Raw genomic sequence first — 21,933 nt, 5'->3', positions numbered from 1 at the left:
TTGCGGAATGCCTGCAGCTGTTCCGCTGCATCTGCAATGACAAACTCAGCTTTGTGACTTTGTTTCTGTATTGCAGACTTGTCGTTACTTGCTACAAGTCGAGTCGGCGTTCTTCATTGCAGTACAAATTAGACTCGCGAAGTTCCCAAGCTATCCCGTGACTTGTAGTTCTGCCGTAGTTGCAGATCAGTCCTTTTTGCGGAGTCTGCATTGCTCGGAGTGTGTGGGGTCACAGAGTGATCAGGTCCTGTGTGTGTGCGAGAGGGAGGAGGTGGGAGCAGCAGGGGAGAGGCTGAGTGCTCTGTAAATATATATTTATGAAAGTGTCAATGTTGACTAGTCCAAGCCTCCACCCAAATCCACCCTCCACCCTATAGGCAGGAGCGGCCCTGCCCCACCCTGGTGTGTAGAGTGCTGCTGATCAGGCCTCCTCCCTCCCCGACTCCCATCCCTTAGAGGCTTGTCCCTAACCTTGAGGCTGCAGCAGCCACACACTCATGTGAGACACAGCTGAGCAAGAGCGCTGTATACACTGCTCATTACTGGAGTAACAGGGACTACCACCCTACAAGACCCGCTGTGCCCCCTCCAGTCTTCAATCACAGTAAGTTTCCAATTCTTTAAGCTTCACTACACTAGAACAAATTGCTAACTTGGTCTTTATTGCCACATTGTTTGCTACAGATGCCCCAGTCACTTTTGGGGTAACTTGGGCACAAGTGATTTGCTCTTGTTTTTTGGGGGGGGCATGGGGTCTGGATCCTGGGCGCTCATGGATGAAGACGACACTACTGGGATAATCAGAAGAAAAGCTGAGTTTGTGCTGGCACTGATCACCTGGTTGGCTGTGGTGGGCACCATTCCCAGGACAAGCTAAACTTACTGTCAGCTGATTGAACTCTGGCCACACATTGGTCTCTACTTTTTCCACCGGGCTGTCTTAACAAAAAGGCTGATTGATGGGGACTTTAAATGAGCACACAGTGCCAGTCAGTGGCCCCCGGACCCTCCGGAGGGAGGTACAGACAGTCCTTGTCACTGATAGCTGTGAGATGATTGGCATTTGTTGGCGCCGACAACGATTTAATAGTTTGTTTTTATACTTAAAAGCCAACTTTGTAACACACAGCACCTTCAGTGGAAGATACAAGCCATCTCATACACTTTTTTTGAGGGTCCTTTATTTTTGGGGATGGGGATAATTTTTTTTTGGCTTATTTTTATATGAAGTTTATCTAAGCTGTTCATTTTCTCGGCTGTGAATAGCAACACATTAAACGCATTACGGATCTGTGGCTTATTCTCCTTTCTGCATTACTGTATACAGTATATGGCTTCTACTACTACTACTTATTAAAGCCGGCCGTGGATGTAACGATAGGACAACAATGAGCCTTGCATCCGTGCTACCAACCCGATCGGATCAGCTCAACTGAAATCCCTTGAATGGCCAGGATTTTGTTTTTTTCATATTTTTTTATTTTTATGCCATTGTGATTTGTACAGCGTTTGGCAATCCGATGAGTCGGGAGATGATTCACATGATGGGATGTTGAACACACTGGTTGTGGATCATCGTACACAAATGTGTGCAAAATCATTTGTGTTGTTACCATTGATTGCCTTCGCTCAGATAAGGAAAAGCGTTGAAAAAGTATCCAGTCGGCTTTAACTACTAGGATTGCGTCTATGGTGGCTTAATAATTGTCTACTTGGGTTTTTATTTTTGGGCGACTTCTAAGTTCCTACAAAGATGTTCTTTAGACTTATTTACTGATGCAGCAGAGCTGACTTTGTCATGGTAGCCGTATAGACTGTGAGAACTTTCTGAGTAGTATTTTGTAAAGCCACTCACTGTGATATGAATAGGAATTGTGTCAAATGATAAACCCAGCTCTACTGCACCCAACAAAATCGGCTCTGCTACATCTATGCGTGACTGTGGAAAAACCATTTTGACACAGAATAACCTTCCTTGGAACGGTTTCAGCACCCACTAATTATGTGTACACTTATTAACATGTAGCTCCTGCTAACTGGAGATTAGTATGTATGTACACAGCTGCAGAGAAGTGGTCATAGACTAGACATGTTCTTTGCATGTGCATTCATGATCATTCAATGTACATCATATAAAGTAGTCAGAGGTCTAATGATCATCCATGCCCCCCTGAAATATGTGACATCGGGGCGCCCCATTGTATCCTGGCTCCCTGTGTGCCCTCTGTTAATGACTTAACCATCGCAGCGCTTTGGAGTTGTTGTCTGTGTGATGTTGTAATGACTAAAAAAAGAAGACTTTGCCCTCAGCCTGCCCTTCACTCTCGCATGAGCAGGACAGTGGTGGGAACAGATGTTGCCATATGCTCTACTTTTTTGCACATTGTGTATGTGCCTGGCTGGTGCAGACAAGTTGAGGGCAAAGACCAACTCTTGGTAGACCCGTTGTTAGCCATTTTATTACACCCAGCAGTGGTTGAATGGTAACTCTCTATTTTATTGGGGCCAAATTAGTTTTTATGGCTTAGGAAACAGTAGCACAGGAAGGAGAAGAAGCTGGAGACCAGATCATTATTTTGGCTGGACTTGCGGAAAGTTTGAGTTCCTGTCTTGCAATTTAGGATGGAGTTTTGCATAGCCGAATATGACCAGAAATGGGCCTTTATAATAATCATTGTCCATGAGATACAATGTTGAACAATACCTCCAACAGAAACGCTACAAATAATGATGAGTAAACTTCTGAGAAGTTCGGCTTGCTCAACTTTTGAAGAAAAAAAAGTTCAGTTCAGTCCGAATTAGTATGAACCGAACTGGAAGTTCACCAAGACCCCTAAAACGGGTGTAGAACATGGTCTAAGGTTGCATTCACAACAACAGCGAGTTGTGCCTGGCATACTCAGGTCTGTGTTCTGTGTGGTGTGCTGACGACTGCACATCTGCATGCTCTATTCTCATGTGACACTCGCAAGAAAACAGAAGATGCTGCCATTTTTCCGTCTCGCAGGATCGTTGTGAGAGAAAAATCGTACACCCATTGCGAATAATGGGTTATTTTTTCATGCGTCTCGCAACGCACGAAACTCTCACGATTTTCTCTGCAGTGTGAATACACCCCAAGAGCCATAAAAGCCCTGTACAACACTCAAGAGTATTATACAGGGCTCTTATGGCTCTTAGACGGTGTTACACACCAGTGTTCTGGAATAGTGTTGAGCGAACCAAACCAGTAGAACCGTTTGGTTCGGGTTCATGCAAAACTGAACTTTTAGCAAAGTTTGACCTGAAACAGGGTTCTACTGGTTATGTTTCACCATCCTTGAAGCCCTGTGGAGTACAACTATATAAGGGCCCATGGCTAGATCCACACCATCTAAGTGCAGTTTGGTAGCCAGGTTCCAAAAAGAAGGAAAACTATAAAGGAAGGACTGGCAATTCTCTGTTGTATCCACCAGGAGAAAACTGCATGGAAGACTGCATGTGTGAATCTAGTGTTAGCTTGCATGATGGGAAGCAGCTGTCATCTCTGTACACTTAATACTATTTACACACCCGGAATAAATCATTGTCCGGCAACCAGGATAACATGGTCTTTGTCACTCTGATAGAACACCTTTTTATTTACTCCTTCTCCAAGTTGGCCGCTTCATGTGTCATTAGTTGCTAAGGCCACTGATGTAGTTGTGACAACTTACAAACTTCCAAGCTATATGGTCCGCTGGCGCCCAGCACATTAATGTATGGGTTATGGTATATCTGGAGTGTTATTTCTGCCATTTTTTGATATTTAATATCCGTCCATAATACGGATCTGTTTTGAGGTTGTGTTATAGATGACATTAAAATCGGATTTGATCTGTTTTTGCCTTCTTATATTTTATTTTCTATTGTACAAATAGTGATCCGTATCGAGTCAATGGAAAATAATAGCAACATGGAAGCAAAAACGCTAAAATATAGGTTATGCTGCGTTCTTTAAAGACGGTTGTGAAAAGGACGGTCATATGTGAATAGATGCATAGTTACATTGGCTCCATATTACAGTCCCCAAAACACAGACCAAATACAGAGCTAATATGCTTGTCTGAAAGCGGCATTGTATATATATTTTATATTATTTAATTATTTTTTTAATGTAGATTCAAAAGTCATGACATGACCCTATGGCTAGGCACACACTTGCGTTAAGAAAAAAATTGCCTTATGTCTGGATAAAAGAGATCTTTATCCATCGCTGTGTCCGTTCTGGACATCTACAAAAAAAACAAACTGAAACTCATTACTACCCCCCTAGACAGGAATGGGTGAGTTTCATCTGTATGTAGGATCAGAATAGAGTATGCCATGTGTATGCCAGTCCGTCTGTGCGTGAAAAAACTCAGTGGTGCATAAAATGGATCCCTATGATGTCCATGTGGAGTCCGTGTTTTTTTTGTTTTTTTTTTTGATCGGACACCACAGGGTCAAAAAATGTTAGTGTCCTGATGGCCCTTTTCAGAGGTGTTGAAAATCTAGAATACACCTGTTAAGTTGTATGGATAGTAATTCAGCATCCATAAGTCGCTACTGTTCCTTCACGTGCCTATGGTTTCACACGGAGGCGCACAGAGGCTTTCTTCGCATGACTTGGTCAGAAAAACAATGGCAGCAAGCTCTATTGAATAGTCGTTAAGTAGTATGGAGGTATTTTCCTACTGAAGCGTACTTCTAGGGTACAATAGCTTCATATCATGGTACCATCATATGGTGGAGCGCAGAGTAGATGGATGGGCTCCATGTGCTTCTATGTAGTCTTCTGCATAAGTAATGATGACAAAAAATTGGAAATCAATGCAGATGTTGACCAATGTAGGCGTCATAATATGGAGATTTTATAGTCCGATTCAAGCACGAAACCCCAGCATTGAAATAATGAGCCGAGTCTGTGAGTCTCATTGAAGACCAGGACCGATAGAAGTATATTCTCTGTACAACGCTACTAAATATGTTGTTGCTATAAGAAAAAAAGTAATTTTTCTTTTGCCGGTATAGACTTAGGGCCTGTCCACACTGGCAAATTCACATACATTTAGCGTATGTGAGAAGCGTGTAAAAATGCATGCATTTTAACTATACATTTACGTTTTTAAATGCTATGTCCAGTATAGGTTTTGATATACTTTAATCCATTTTTGATATGAAACCCGTATACATTTTTCACTATAAACTTTTTTTTTCTTTCATAAAGTTTTGCAGTTCAACCCCTTTTTTTTTTTTTCATTTGATCACCAAAAAACATACATAGCCATACATTTTTCATTGACTGCAAAGTTAAAGTATACATTTTCCGACTTCTTAATTTTTTTCGTAAGACAGAAAATCGTAGTATGCTCTTCTTTTCAATCCCATAAGAAAAGTGCATGGAAATGTATAACTTGCTAAACATAGTCATTCGCATTGTGTTTAACCCACTATAGCCTATGGGTCTGTTAAATGTTACGTATTTTGGAGTAAAAATGTGTGTGTTTCACGGATGACCATATGAGAGCGTAGATCGGTCCTTCCTTATACAAGTGCGCTATAGGGTCTAAAACTCCCAGTTCAAGTGAAAACGCAGTGGAGTATGATGATAAAATATAGGTCAGGGCAACGTGCCTTCTAGATAGTTGCGTGACCTGATCGTTAGTCATTCGCTCATTTAGCCGATGCAGATGCCACCGATCATCTTTCGCGTATTTGTACACAGGGCAGGACCGGCCCATAAAGTTCTTGTTTTTATTCACACCCATTGAACAAACACCTCCACCCGCTGCTCCCGTATTAGATGAGTGCAGCTGCTCATGAATATTGCTCAGCCTAGGCTGACTGCACGCTCTCTCTGCTTTCTCCCCTGCTAAGCCAGAAGAGCTGTTTCCTTTTCTTTGTTTCAAGGCTGGAGTTTGCGTCATACATTCCAAGTGGCATATGTGTGCTCTTTCCTGTTTCGGATCACGGGTCCTGACCAAACCTCTATCACTGCCCAGGAACTCCCAGTCTCCACCCTGGGAGCCAGCACCTCTACTTAACCCTTTGTCCATACCCATTGAGATGTGAGACTTGGTCCTACCAAGGACAACTTCCGCATGGAGCTTGTATGTTCTCCCCATACTTGCGTAAGCTTCATGGCAAATACATACTGATAGATCAACTGGCCATCGTGTTGGAGAAAGGAAAATTTAAATAGCTCCTCTAAGGGACAGCATCTGATTTTGTGCAATATACTAGTGCTACCAGGAAAAAAAGTCTATCAAGATTCGCACATTGATGACTGCTGAGTGGGGCAACCATGATTGTAGGGTGAACAGGGCCATAGGCTTGCTTACTGTATGGGGCAATGGATATATGGATGCACTTCTGATTTCAGCTATCACGCCATCATGGTAGTTTCATAAAACTGGACAAGGATTATATAAAGTTTTAGATACTCTTGGTCAATTTCCTTAGTGATAAACAATGTTTTATCTCATTCTGTTTGCTGTTGCCAAATATGGGATTGGATCCAACAAGGAAGAAAGGAATTTGCTGCACTAATCCTCAACCACCGTGTAAAGCTGCCTATGCGTTATAGATAGCTGTTGACCGAACACTCATTCTCCTGACAGCCTCATACATATGCATGCTTGGCTGACCTCTCTGGCAGAACTTATTCCCAAGAACAAAAATATCAGGAAGTTAAGGTCCAACTGCCTGATCATTATCTACCCTAGCATTCACCATCGGGGGGCATTGGAAGGCCCCATACACATCAGATGATCAGTCAGATCTGCTGAAATTGGTGGCCTTGCCAAACTACATCTGATATATATGGCCAACTTTTGGATTCTGTTCACACTTTGTTTTTTGCTCTATTGGAAGTATACAGTGCACTTAGAATATTCCCCGGCAACTGCAGGCCTATAGAGTTGCCCATTAAGGGTGGTTTCACATCGGTGTTGGAATCTCCTGCCGGAGGTTCCATCACAGATCTGGCTACACATACTGGAAGAAAAAGCGTTGCATGCAGCACTTTTTCTTCCAAGCCAAAACGGGGCAGCTGGGCGGCAAGCAGGTAGACCCCATTATACTCAATGGGATCTGCCCAGTGCTGTTCAGTTCCGTCCACAGATGGAACCGCTTGCCCGTGAACAGAGCAGAAAAGTGGAATCCCTAGCACAAGTATGAAAGCACCCTTACTTCCATTCTAAAAAAAAACTTATACCGCGCCATATTTTTATGAATGCTTTTTACTGTACCCCCCTGTAATGGAAAGTGTGGCAGAGAACATTCTCATATACAGTTTAAAGAGAAGAAAGTGTTCCGATGCATCATGAAAAACACACATCTAAGAGATGAAACAAGGAAAGTGACACATGTAGTAAACAGGGAGATTGTCAGAAACTGCACCCTCAGTGGAAACAGCAGACTAGGACTTTCCCTGGAGATTAGGGACAGTTCTATAGGTGTGCTATAGATGTGAGATTTCACCGTCTCCTTCTCTAGAATTGCTCATTCAGAATGTTCCACCTTCCCGGAAATCTTCACTTTCTCAAAGTCTGATCACATTTCCAGGTCATTGGCACTTGGCAGCCCTTCTTGTTGAAAGTGGCCCTTTCCACCAGACTCGCAGTTAGCACATCCTTTGTTATTGTGATCTCCAGACCTGCAGTATGCTCAGAGAAAACCTTGTGTTATTCGTATAGGAATGAATGTATTAGAATTGGGTCTAACATGGGTGACAGAAAAATTTTTACTTCTGAGGGAACGCTCCCCCAAGTAGTTTAACCCATTGGAGACTGCAATACACCCTTTTACTGACCTCACTAATGGACTTTAATCCGGCACATCAATCTTTTTAAGTCGGTGGCCTAGTTGGCTACTGGCAGCCAGGCTCCTGCTCTAACAGCCTGTAGTAGAGGAACTGCAGATCCTGGCAGTTTAACCCCTTACATGCCACAATCAATAGCAACTTCAGCATGTAAGCAAATGACAGGGGGAGGGAGCTTTTTCTGTCACCCATTGGCCCCCGCCATGCAATCGCAAAGTACAAGTGGGTTCCTATAGTAGCCAGGAGGCTGACAAAGACCTCCATGTCTGCCATGTAACTCGGCCTATTAAGCCTTACCTCCTTCGGAGGCAAATAGGCTGCTGTCATAGGCTTAGTAGAATGCAATACATAAGTAATGCAGTGTACGATTCTAGCGATCGAACAATCGCATCTTCAAGTCCTATTCACTGAGAAATCCTTGCTGCTGTGTGAAAGTACAGGAGCGAATCAGTGGAGAGGAATCGCTCTTGTAAGAAAGCAGCCATGTTTTTCTAGTCCCTTTTAAGTATCTCACTCTCTTGTATTGGTACATAATGTAGAGATCTGCCAATCGGGAGCCTGAGAAAGCTGGATGACTATTGCTTCTTAAAGGGGTTGGGGCTCACTCACACAGGCATATGTGATTCATCTATTACACGTGCGTAATACATGGTGCTAAAAGCCCATTAACTTCTATTGGGCAACTCACAGCTGCGTTGTTTTTCAAGCATGTATCATGCAGCATGTCCTATTTTGGTGCATACTACGTTATACGCACCAATGTAGGCTACGGGGTTTAACCTATGCATGTTACATATGCATTTGCTGCACACTGTATATTATGTGCGTGAAAAATGCGGGCCATGTATGCCCATGTGAGGGAGTCCTTTAGAAAAACATGGCTCTTTTTTTCCAAACACAGCTCCACCCTTTTCTGTGAGTTGTGTCTGGTATTGCAGCTCAGCTCCCATGCGCTTCAATGGAGATGACCTGCACTACCACACACAACCCTAAGGGCAAAGGTGGTGCTGTGTTTGGAAGAAAGCAACCTTGTTTCTCTAACCCTAATCAACACCTTTTAGGCTAATTTCATATGGGCCAACATGCAATTTCACGAAGCAGGGGAAGAAAAAAAAAATCGCTCATGTGTATGACCTCATTCAAAATCTCGCACAATTTTCTTGGCTGCGTGAAAACGGCCTTAAAGTATTCGGAATAGTTAATGGCAAAACTTGACGGAATAGGACTTTTCAAGAGCTTCTATTTTGACCCTTGACAAGAACCCCTGTCCGTATGTCCTCATTAGGCACCTGCCAGAATAGACAGCCGCATTTGAATAGTGACATAATGACTGGCTTCGACATGCCAGCTTCCAGTTAAAAAGGGGATTTCTTTATGAAAAACCCGCTTTTACCTAAGAGGAAGACTTTTCCGTCACCACCCAGGATTTATGACAACACTCCCTGCAGACCGCAATGTGCCAAGTCATGTAATACTGCAGTCAATGGCTTCATTATCACCTGCTGCACTAAATAAACTGTCAGCTTTTCTTTTTTATCATAAAATATACAAGAAGCCATTGCTTGTAGGTCAACTACACACACTATGTAAACCCTGACATCAAGAACACAAAAATCCACTTGTACCCATCCCGCCCGGACTAAGAATAGAAGCCTAATTGCTTGAAGATTGTTTGCTCGATATAAAAGTTTTGTACTTTATGAAAACTCCGCCTGATCTCCGTGCATTATTCATCATACAAATCTCAAGTGGCTCGGCTTGATGGAACAAAGGGAATGGAATCAACAAGGTTTTTGTGTTTGCAATCCAATACGATTGTATGTAGCAAATACTAACTATAGGTGAATGGGAAACCTTGTAAACAGGGCTGGATGATGGCTTTGCACAACAGCTGTGGTCACCATTCACCTTCTATTGAAGTGCAAATGCGCTTGGATTGTGCCAAAGTAATCAGATTGCAATCAACTACAAATCTGTGCAATTGAATTCGGTCACCCAATGGAATGTGAGTGCCATGCGGGATGGTGGAACAAGTAAAATCACCACCTTGCTTTGCATTTAAAGTAGTTTAATTTACATGATGACAAAAAAAGTGGCTTTTTCAAGAGTCGCCATCCATTCAAAATAACTTCAGATGTACTATAACAGGACTGATGAAGAGCTACTTACTGCATAGAGCCGGGTGCATAATGTAAGCTCCAGGTTCCATCATAGACCTGGCTCAAAATACTGGAAAAAAGCGCTTTCTTTCCTCCAAAAGCTGGGCCGCTGGGTAGTAATCGAATAGACCACATTATAGTCAATTGGGTCCGTTCGGCGCTGTTTGATTCCGTCTTCAGATGGAACCATTCAGCCGCAGGGATTCACCTTTCCTTATCCTCGGACAGAGCAAGAAATTGGAACCCCAACGCAGATGTGAACCCACCCATACTCATCCCTGTTTTGATCCTTCACCACAACGATTTTTAGTTCTCCCTTGCTGTATTATTTCTATGTGGATAATGTCCTTGGCCTTCGCCTCCACTCATCAAAAGCCCACCAACCACCGCTTGACTGAGAGCGGCACTTCTGCTGGAGACACCAGAATCCCAAACCAAACCTGGACTGCTACCTACCGTATTACACAGGCTTTCTCTTCTGGATCCTTCTACACTGTCCGCGCATTCGCCTTCTCAACTGGCAGCATCATCATCGGAGTTCATCTTCTTTGAGTTGTTCGCCGGAAAAACAAGACGCCGGTCTTTAGTTCCTGCCTGCACACAATGCTAGTGGAAGGAAGGAAGAATTGAGTGGCAGACACGGCGCATCAATGGCATTCAGGTGCATGCACACCACAATTGTGGCATGTTTCTTGGTAAAGGAGAAGTTTTCTGTGCATGCACCTAAAACAAACACCAAAATGCACGCATGGAGATTTTAGCAGCACCCGAGGGTGAGTCTAGCCATTAAAAATAAGAACTTGTTATTTGTATAGCGCCAACATATTCCGCAGCACTTTCAGGTTATTTTTATTTATTGCACCACCCCCACACCCACCAAGCTGGGTACTGATTTTAACAACCTCGGAAGGAGGAAGCCAACTACCTAAACCATGCGGGGATTGAATCACAACCTTCAGGTCATGAGCGAGAACTAAGGACTGCATTTCTGCTGCCTTAACACTCAAAGAATCGGGGGGTGATCTCAGTGCGGTAAGGTGACTTCAACCCCCCCCAAAAAAAGTGACTCTCATTAGTACAGGAAAAGTTGTGGAATCAATTTAGCAATTGACAGGAAGCACATAGGCATACAAGCTAGTTAGAGCATGCTATCTACACTGCAGCTGCATGTCAGTGACATGTGAAAACTCGATGACCGGGTCCCTTTAAGATCACTTACTACGTTGTGCAACATAATGTATTTTATATGCACGTGACATCGTGTGAGGCTTCACATTATTACAGATCTGAAGTCCCTGCATAGTCGTGACCTTAGTTGGACTAAGACCTCATGCACATGTAATACAGATATGTGCAAAAGATTTAAGATGCAATCAGCAATAAAAACTTTGTAAATGAGCTTTGTTCTCATCCCAGGGTTGAATGGGTTAAACAGAGCAACTCTTCCAAGATGTGACCCTGCAACATTGTGGGAGAGGAAAGAGGAAAAGGTAACTTTGTAACTGAGCAGGAAAGGAAAAATCCTGCCTGGATTCCTCAGGAAATGTCTCATACTCCCCGCTGTTAAGGCTCCACATTTGTTTTCCTAACCTGGGCGAGGCTCCTCAAGAGCTGCCCCTTCACCTCCCCTGGAGTAGACAGTGCTCATAAGGGAAGGGCATGAGGAAGTACTTTGGGAAAAAAGAGGAAGAATATAGATTTAAGAACGCTGACTTTTGCAGCCCGCAGCTCGAATTTTTTTGCATCTACCAGTATTTTTCTGCTTTTAATGCTGCAGTTGTAGATTCTACATAAACTGATTAGAGTTGCAAATTGCGATTGTACTAAGGCTGTTCACAAGTGTGGCAATTTCTGCCCAGCAACAGCGGGTGACACATGCCCAATGTGGAGCCATCGAAACAGCAAGTGAGCCGCAGTACCAGGAGCATGCATGGTGGAGAGCGTTTGTGTGCAATAGTCCGCTCACATTATCTCGCCCCCCCCCCCACATATACAAATTCACTTAGAGTATATGGAAGAGAACTCTGGGTATGACAATCCAAAAATGCTATTTGTGATGCAGTTATCCAGATATCTTGTCTATGGCAGGTAGTAAATCTCATTAGGGCGGCTTTGCACGTTGCGAGAAAATTTGAAACTGTTTCCGTAATGAATCTGCATTATTTAAAAAAAAAAAACACTCTGTATTATAAATATACAGTATGCCTATTTACACTACGGAATTCAAGCCTTGAAATAAAAGGGTTAAAATCTGCAGCAGATCCGCAATTCTATCCATACCATTTAGGTTCGGAATTGGCCACTGCATATTTACTGCTGGTCTTCTGCTGTGGAAAGCCTGCAGTCGAAACTTAGCCCCGCCCTGTCCCGCCTCTCCTCATTGCAAATAGTGCAGAGGGGCGGAGAGGAGGCAGAGAGGGGCGGGAGCTCAGAGCACTGCTCCTGGCTCTTCCAGGCTCGCCCCCCCTGCAGAGAGAGACGACATATATTGGCTGGACGTGAAAATCCAGCCGATATACGTTCGTTTGAATCCAGCCTAAAAGTGGTGATCCACCTTAAATACACTAAAAACCCTAGAATTGCTTACAATACTCCTAAAATAGGTTATTCCCTATCCATAGCACTATCTGGTGAGCATGGGAGTCTTGAAGATCCTTGAATGAATGGAGCGGTGGTCACACATGCTCACTGCCACTTTTATTAATTTCAATATGCCAACCATAGCCCTCGGCTATTGGACCCTAATTTATGGGAGTCTAATTGAATAAATGGAATGACAGGGCATAGGTGTGACCATCGTGCCATTTATTCAGGGCCCTTCAGGACACCCATGCCCCAACTGCTGGGACCCCACCAAATAGTTATCCCTTATTCTGTGGATAGTGGATAACTTATTTTCACAAGTCAACCCCTTTAAAGTGACCCTTTGGTTTCGGGACAGCATTCTGTTCTGGGATTGGAGGGGCATTGGGGTATTTTACCTGCAGTTGTTCTCCTCTGCTCTGATCAGCCGATTTAGGGTGCTATTTTTGGCCATCAAAGATGGCTGCAGCACTTTTCTAACTACCTAGTACACACTGTGCACTTCCCTCTGGTCACATGAGCAGCTCTGGCCTAGATACAGTGTATTAGTAGTCCAACACTGCCAGTACATTGTGGGGGATTACGTAGTCTGAAGATTGTGTCGGCCATCTTGGATGGCCAAAACCAGGACCTGGAACTAGTGGGTTGGAGAGCTGGCATTAAAAAACAAATACAGGTAATACACCCCCTACCCCTCCAGTTCCGGGTCAGAATTTTGACCTGAAACCGGAGGGTTGCTTTAAACTAATCGTCTTGTGAAGACAAACCATTTCCATGTATCCAACTTGGGCATATTGACGTCTCAAAAGGGGGACCCCATTTCTATGAGCTAAAGACACAAAGATTGACTAGCTCTGGGGGGCTTGGCCTGCCCATGTATTAAATACTCATTCCTTAACCTGGACAGCAGGAAATTCTACATTTTCTCTCAGGCCAGTTGATCATTGGAGGTTTCTGGAGTTGACCTTTGGTGATTGCCAGGGCTGTTATGATGAACAATACCAATTCCTTACTGTAGTCATCTCACCATTCCAAGTCTTTGCCCTGCTATCCCCTTCATAGACTTCAATGGATAAAGCCATTTTATTAGGAATTTGCCATATATGCACGCAAACACAATTATCATGTATACCACAGATCATTATTCTAAACTTGGGCATTGTTCAAACAATTGGGGGTCATCTTTACCCTCATTATTTAATATTCTGTATTGTAAACCTGTTCAGAGAACAAATGTGACTATGCTGATCCGCTGACACACCTTTTGCTTCTCCTGCCAGTTCCTTTTAAATGTGCTTTGTACCTTTTGATTAGGATTAGCTAATCTCTTGTCGTTTTACTTTTTTTTTTTTTCCTTTTAAACTACTTAAGAATTGCGTAATAGTTCTAGAAAAAGCTGTGAAATATTAACCAGTGACACAGGAACATGACCTGATGCTTCGGTGACTGTGTTTTGTGTAGCCTCCATGTCTCTGAACATCTGGGAAGATTATTGGTTTTTTTTTCCCTTTCAGTACATAACTGTTTTCTCATGGAAGTGTTCCCAATGATCCCGCAGGCTTTACAACATATGCAGGACTTACTTTAAAGGAACACTCATGTTTTATGCACCATTATAAATGGGGAACAGATGATAACAGAGAGCAGAAGGGAAGGTGGATAGTATGATGATGCAATGGCCTGTTTTATAGTATAGAGCATTAGGGCAAAATCCTGCTCCATACTTAAAGGGGTTGTCCAGTTGTAAACTACCGATGGCTTATCCTCAGGTTAGGTCGTTAATAGTAGATTAGCAGGAGTCTCTCATCCTGGACCCCCGCTGATCAGCTGTTCTTCAGGCCAGTGTGCCTGTGCACTGAGCTGATATGTTAAGGGAGCAGATGGCTCCATTCCCACTACAGTGACTCAGCATAGTATTGCATGCAAAGTTCCCACTCACTTCAATTAAAACTTTGCCTGTAATACCAAGTCGGGCCACTGCGGTATGAACAAGGCAGTCTGCTTCCTCTAGAAATTGGCTTAGTTCACGAATGCACCAACTCTGCACACTAATTGGTGAAGGTCCCAGGCAATGGACCCTTGCCAATCTACTATTGACGACCTATCCTAAGCATCGACCATCAGTAGTTTACAATTGGACAACCCTTTATGAACTCAACCATTGTGTTCAAAGTTATGCTACGATCAAATGCTATGATCTACTCTTACACCCAATACAGGTTTTCTCCCGGAAAACACTATCTAGAATTTGTCATTTTGATATGGTTGACCTGATGAAAAATCTCCCAATCAAAAAGTACTTTATGGGCCAGAGCAATAACCTTGATAACCAATTTGGTCAATTATTCTATAAATCCCGTTGAGGTTAGCGTGCATCTCCACACGGGAGGTCACTGTGGTGAAAGGAGAGGAAGAGCAGTCGCGTACTAGCGCTCTCCTCAGCCTGGAAAAGCTCTAAAGACCTGGTGAAGGCTCTACTACTGCCAGTACACTGAGGCAAAGCCATCCCTATATTCAGTTGTTCCAGTGCAGTCATGGTTGCCTAGTCTTGCTCGTCGGTCAGTAAGAACGCCTGCGCTTGGGTTCATGATTTTTAATAAAATTAAGTTTGAGCAAGAAGTAAAACTCATGATAAGTCTAGACGACCACCTCCTGGGTCCATTTCCCCGATTGTCAACCCCCCATGTGAGCACCTGTCTAGGCTATAGAGCAGGAAACTTGATTTACAGCTTCATATGAGGAGTTGAGCAGTAGGAATAAACTTGATTTGCAATGAAAATCTAGAACCAGTGATCCTCCTAGACTTGTGACTTCACACTGAGTTGTTATTGTTGTTGCTATATTTCTTGTGTTTGGGCGTTATCTTTAGGTTGTACTTTGATATTATTATCTACAAAGACAACTTCCTCTAATAAAGGCAAGTTGCACCAATAAACTGAATGTGATCTAAAAAGTAGACATAAGCTAATAGATGGGCAACAGCAAATCACCACTGAATACCTTCTAAAGTGATGATGTGTCATATGCAAATAATAATTATCCCATTCTATTTCCTTTGACCTGATATTAACTTGATACAGTAGTCCTATTGCAGTTCTATTACCTGTACTTCTTGGGATACCATATTGCATTTGAGCAATGAAGTGGTCTGCAGTAAGTGTGCCTTTTAATTCTCCGCATGGTCTTAACGTGAACCTACTTTTTTTTTCAGGACACGTACTCAGATGTGCTTGGGAACATTTTCCAGCACTATCCCTGTAGACAAGAGAGCCCCTTGTTCCTTAAGTCAGTATAGTTTGCCTTGGAGGAGGGAACTAGTCTGCATACTTTCTGCAGTGGGATCTGATATCAACTTTGTTCCCCTAACTAGCCTACCCTGTTTCACTTGTCCAAATCGGTAATGCAGAAGCTTGAGACAGGAAACCAGACAGCAGTCTGCTCTGATAAGGGATGGTATTGTCTAAGGGAGGGGACCATGGCTATTTTTTTTTTCTGTAACCAGCCCTCCCTTTCCCCTGACAGCATGCAAGAGCCACACTGACTTGCATTAACCAGTTCTGTATTGAAAACTTGAAGTGAGTGCCCATATTTGTGGTTGATGTGACATCCCCGGCAGTGACCTCCTACATAGCATGCCACAAGATGGCTTGGGTGGAAAAGAGTTGCTTTGTCTTTCCTAAACTTTTGAAGTCTGAACTTTACTTGCACTATGCGAATGAACTACCAATCTGATTTCTGTTATATGCAGAAAATATAATACAAGTCCTGCAGATTATCTGATCTTCCATATAATGGATGTGTTAAACGGTACTGACATGAGCATGTGAAAAACATTACACCAAGCAAAAGCTACTGATAACTTAACCATTACTGTGGAGCTATAATTATGGTTTCTAATTTAGAATCTGATGTAGTCAGAAGATCCACTGTTTTCTTCGCAGATGGTCTATAGCAGGGGTCCCCAACTCCAGTCCTCAGGGACCACCAACAGGTTATGTTTTCAGGATATCCTATGGTAAGAACACCTGTGGCAATGTCTGAGGCACTGATGATAATTACATCACCTGTGCAATACTGAGGAAATCCTGAAAACATTGGGGAACACTGGACTATAGAGTCTACTTGTAGGATGCTGCTGGAAAACTTTCAAGGAGTTGACTCGGGAGAGATTTTGATAGCATATGGATAGAACATGTCATCGTGGTTCTGAGCATTGTGATTCCTGACGACTGGTAGCTACGCTTCAATTGGCTTTTTCTGGGTGGCCACATGGTCGACCATTGATGATAATGAACCAGCTATGTTGTCTTTGGAGAAAGCTGAGTAGAACCTACAGTAAGGCCAGCTTCACACGAGCATATTTCCCCATGCAAAGCTTGCAGTGTATAGAACCCATTGATCTTAATAGGTTCTATACATATGCAAACCCATTGATTTTAATGTTTTCGTACACATGCGCCTATTTTCCCTGCGTATTTCGGTCACGCAAAAATAAATGCTGCATACTCTATTTTTCTGCATAACTGCACACCAAAAGTCCCCATGGAATTCAACGGGAATGTGCATGCAATACGCTAGGTGATGGGTGAAACACTGCATAATTGCCCAGGGAAAAGAACAACCTCTTGAACTGTTTAGACAAATTAGCTATTTCCATGGCTGGGAGCATCTGTGTTTTTGTTTTGGGTTTTTTGGGGTTTTTTTTCTATTGGCATGCGCAAAAAGTACAGTAAAATACACTGATGTGCATGCAAAATTCGTTCTGGAAAAACTCGGTGCTCCTGCATATATGCTCATGTGAAACAGGATTTACTGGCAAACTACATTCATAGTACTGCTGTCACTTCATTTTAGTGATTGGAAGTGGGCCAACACCCCATAGATCAAATACATGTTAAATCCCAGAATTGAGGCATCAGTGCCCCTCCTGAGACACACACTTAAAGGGGTTGTCCCGCGGCAGCAAGTGGGTCTATACACTTCTGTATGGCCATATTAATGCACTTTGTAATATACATTGTGCATTAATTATGATCCATACAGAAGTTATAAGAAGTTTTTCACTTACCTGCTCCGTTGCTAGCGTCCTCGTTCCCATGGAGCCGACTAATTTTCGCCGTCTAATGGCCAAATTAGCCGCGCTTGCGCAGTCCCGGTCTTCTTCTTTTTTCAATGGGGCTGCTCGTGCTGGATGCCAGCTCCGTGTAGCTCCGCCCCGTCACGTGCCGATTCCAGCCAATCAGGAGGCTGGAATCGGCAATGGACCGCACAGAAGCCCTGCGGTCCACCGAGTGAGAAGATCCCCGCGGCCATCTTCATCAGGTAAGTAAGAAGTCACCGGAGCGCGGGGATTCAGGTAAGCACTCTCCGGTGATTTTTTTTAACCCCTGCATCGGGGTTGTCTCGCGCCGAACGGGGGGGGGGTTGAAAAAAAAAACCCGTTTCGGCGCGGGACAACCCCTTTAAGACCAAGCAACTTTCTTCAATGTGAAAAACTTTGCATTGTCTAATATTATTCTACTGTGAAACTTTAAATAGTTTTCTAATCTACTTTAGTTTCTTCAGATTTGAAGATGTGCTTGCTGTCAGTATAAGCCATTTTTCTACAATCCGGCCTGGCTGCATGCATAGACCTGCTGTTATAGTGAATTGGAGTACTTTTAGAAAGGACGTCTGTCGGGTTCTTAAGTGCCTGATAGCCATCCCTACCTCATTGGGGATTTGGAGCTTCCAACACAGCTGTGAACTTAGCCTAAGTGTATATAGTGTACCAAACTCTGATATGTAAACTATATGTCACTCACAAAAAGTAGAGAGGAAACCCAAAACATATTATGAAGTTGCAGGAGTTTTAATACTTCAGCTTTATTTATATAAAAACCTAATGTTGTGTTTTATTGTTACCATTACAATTAAAATATTGATGTCAAATGTTAACGCCACTTTTTTTTTTAGAAAAATCAGCACTATGGATTATATTGCACTTGAAGCAATAGTCATACTTGGCCCAATTCTATGACCTCACATGAGAACTGGGTCATGTCAGGGGAAGTAACAATGAGCTCAGTATCACATAAGAAGCTATTCAGCATGTTGGAAAATCTCCTTATAGTGAACATAATCTTTTCCTCTTCCTGGAGGTCTGGGGATTGGCAGATGTTGACTACTGGTGCTAGTTGCCAGCCTCTGCACCTCTTTACAGAGCTCCCTCTATTTCTCCGCCTGTCCTAAACGTATTATGCTATTTGTGAATGGGGCCGGCTGCTGTTCCCTGCACAGCTGGGTGGGCCATGAGCACCACCGTGTAGGGAAAAAATTAGGAGGTGCAGTTCTGCGTCCTTTTCATTCATAAGATCAGTGATGGTCCCAGGGGTCAGACCCCTCAACCCATTAGAGTGATGGCATATGCCACTGCTTTATGAAATGGGAGTTTTTTTTTTTTTTTCCTTTTTGGAGTCGGACAACCCTTTTTAAGTTGAGTCTGTTTTTCCTAATATATGGCTACAACTCCTATAATGGAACAGCTTATAAATTTTACCCCTTTGATTCTATATGATGAGCAAAATAGTGCGGTACTGTGTTGGCAAGAAAAATCAATAGTCTTGTATATAAAGGAAAAATATTATAGAAGTGATCATTTTTCTGTTCAGCCAATAAAACTATATTTGCAAGCTTTCAAAGCTAGTTGGGCCTCTTCATCGGGCATCTGCATCAGGGACTCTATTCGGAACCACCAACGCAGATCCAGCACGGCATTCTGGACAAACTAGTATAAGTATGCCGCTTCACTTTACTTTTGTCCAGATAGCATGAAGGAAGCCTGACAGCCCATGCTATAGTAAGTAGGGTCCATCGGGCACCATTTCTTTCTGTCATAGGATGGATCCATCTCCAACTGGCTTTCTATTTTCCCGTTGACATGATGGAACAGAAAAACTGAGTCCCTGAATGCAAGTATGAACTTAGCCGAATTCCGCCTATACTCTTCTCCACTGATCCTTTTCAGTCTCAAATTGAAATGAGAAGTATGATTTGAGATAGATATATATGAATTCTATATATTATCTGCTTCTTTTCGTGCCAACATGTTTCTGTGTCTGTTTGGCAACTGGCTACAGCAAGAACTCTCCCCCATTGGTTTGTCTGCAAATTGTACCACTAGGAATACAAAATATTCTAGCTACTAAGTGCAAGAGTTTAAAAAAGGCACTTACTGTTCAAGTTTCAATGTTCACTGTGGTTTTGGAATTCCATTCATGAACTAGAATGACTAGGATAACTAGTGTTATAGGTCCCTACTAGATATGATGGTGCTTGAAACTGAACTTGCAATGCATGGAACCGTGTGATGAATGACCAAATGACATATGTGATTTATCCTTACTATGAAGCTGCATTGTACAGAATTCTAATATATTGGTCCATTTCACATGTATTAAAATTAGTGGTCAATCTAAATTCAGACTCGTAATCTAAAGGGGCTTTTACATTGCCCAATGAACAGACAATAATGTTCACCCAAACCTTCTTTTGCCCAATCACCAGGCCATGTAAAAGTGCAAATGCACTTTTAAAGGCCGATCAGTTCGTTTATACAAGCATAACAATGCTCGCTGGTCAGAGGTTCACCCCTTATAAACAGAAACATGCGGCTAACCAGTAACAGCTCTCTGGGGACCTGGGCCGGCGTTGGCAAACCTGGGCAGATGCCAAGACCCAATGAAACTGGGGAAGCCCATTCTGGTAGGATTGATCTGATCTTTGTTGTTTGAAATCAGTAAGATACAGCAAGGCCTAACTAATTGCTTCAGGGCACAGTAGGCCTATAAATGGCTCATTGGACACAGTGGGGCCCATAAATTACTAAGGGAGCAGAGTGGGGCCTATAAATTACTAAGGAGGCCCTGTGGAGCCTTTACATTTTCAAGGGAGCACACTGTGACTCTGTCCCCATCACGGCCAGCTCCAGATTTACATTAGCCCTTGGGCAACAATCGATCTATGGAGATGAATTGGCCCATGTAAAGGCCTAGTAGTTGAGCACCAATTTAATTGATTGTTACTCATCTACTGGAGCAAATTGCTCAGTGTAAAAGGACCCTAATGTGATGTACATGACTGGTCAATATGTAAGGGGGTGTCCCTTGTTAGCATGGTTTTACAAATGCTCTTACTTGTGATATATATTTATATTCCGTCTTGCATATTTGATGCTGTGATCCCTTTTAGGTGTGCAGTATGGTGGAGGCCGCACGCTTAGTGGTGCCGTTAGTGAGGAGTAAGCCGTGGATTAAGTAACGCTTAGATTTTTCCAGAGCGCTGTGAGGAGGAGGATCATGTTCACGTTGGCTTTGCTTTTGGGGTTTTTTTTTCCATCTTGAACCTTCTCTGAGGAAGCGCTACTTGATTTCTTAAGTCGAGTATCTGATAGATCCTGGACACCGCTGCCGCTTGCATGTTGTCCTGCATCACAGACACCGACATGGACCACGCCATATAAACTCCACGAACTGCTTACTTTTTCATATATTGGTTCAATAAACCATTGTTGGCAGCATAAAAGACTTTTTCATCATGCGTGTCTGATCACCCCCACACACACACACACACACACACACACACACACACACACACACACACACACACACACTCTCTATATCCCTTACCTAGTAGAAGCTGTGAGAAACTATGTTGCCACCACCCAATTATGCTGCGCTCTGTGGCTCTCAGGAGCAAAGCCGCCGTGAACTCGGGTTTCCCCTGCCCACTCTGCTGAATCCCGCCTCGGTGTTAACCATGCAGCCAGGCGGTGTAGGTGTATCTCTTACATGTACACAGATGTATAGTACACATACAGTCTGATACAAGCTTTGATTAAAAGGACAGAAACTTGATACGTAAATAGGGAATTTTTTCTTCTCGTACCGCAAAGTAGTATTGAAATGACGGTGCTATCCTGTGTGTTGTGTGAAACTGGTTATACAGCAGATCACGTTACGGTATCTACAGTTGTCAGCATGCAGACGTATTAAGGGTAATGTGATGGTTATAGGGTCAATACTAGTGATCCATCTGCCACTGGGGAGGATACTGGATACTTTGGCACTATTATGATTTATTACAGGGTTCTAGCAGCACAGTGGATTTATTATAGATCATTCATAATTTAGTTTTACTTTTTTTAACTTGAATCCCTATGGGTGTGAACGAGCAGCCTCTCTGTTTATAAGCTGTATCGGGTCACTTCGGTAAATTTTTTTTTTCCCCTCATTCACTATGTAGCTATAACTTCAACCACACAGTTATAATAGAGCAGATCACAGCTCATCCTCCTGACTCTGCAGCTTATATAGGTGAATATAGAAGGTA

At 43.0% G+C, this 21,933-nt stretch overlaps 1 protein-coding gene across 1 annotated transcript in view; it reads left to right on the top strand.

Moving 5' to 3' along the window:
- Positions 1-450: 450 nt before the first annotated feature.
- The window catches only part of KLF3 (KLF transcription factor 3), a 58,148-nt gene continuing 36,665 nt past the window's right edge, over positions 451-21,933 (top strand). Inside the window, exon 1 of the mRNA XM_066573194.1 lies at positions 451-604. The gene's annotated coding sequence lies outside the window, so the exon portion shown is untranslated. The remainder of the gene's footprint in view (positions 605-21,933) is intronic.

This window comes from Eleutherodactylus coqui, chromosome 7 (assembly GCF_035609145.1).
Source record: "Eleutherodactylus coqui strain aEleCoq1 chromosome 7, aEleCoq1.hap1, whole genome shotgun sequence".
NCBI lineage: Eukaryota > Metazoa > Chordata > Amphibia > Anura > Eleutherodactylidae > Eleutherodactylus > Eleutherodactylus coqui.
This window is presented reverse-complemented; position numbering and strand designations above follow the sequence as displayed.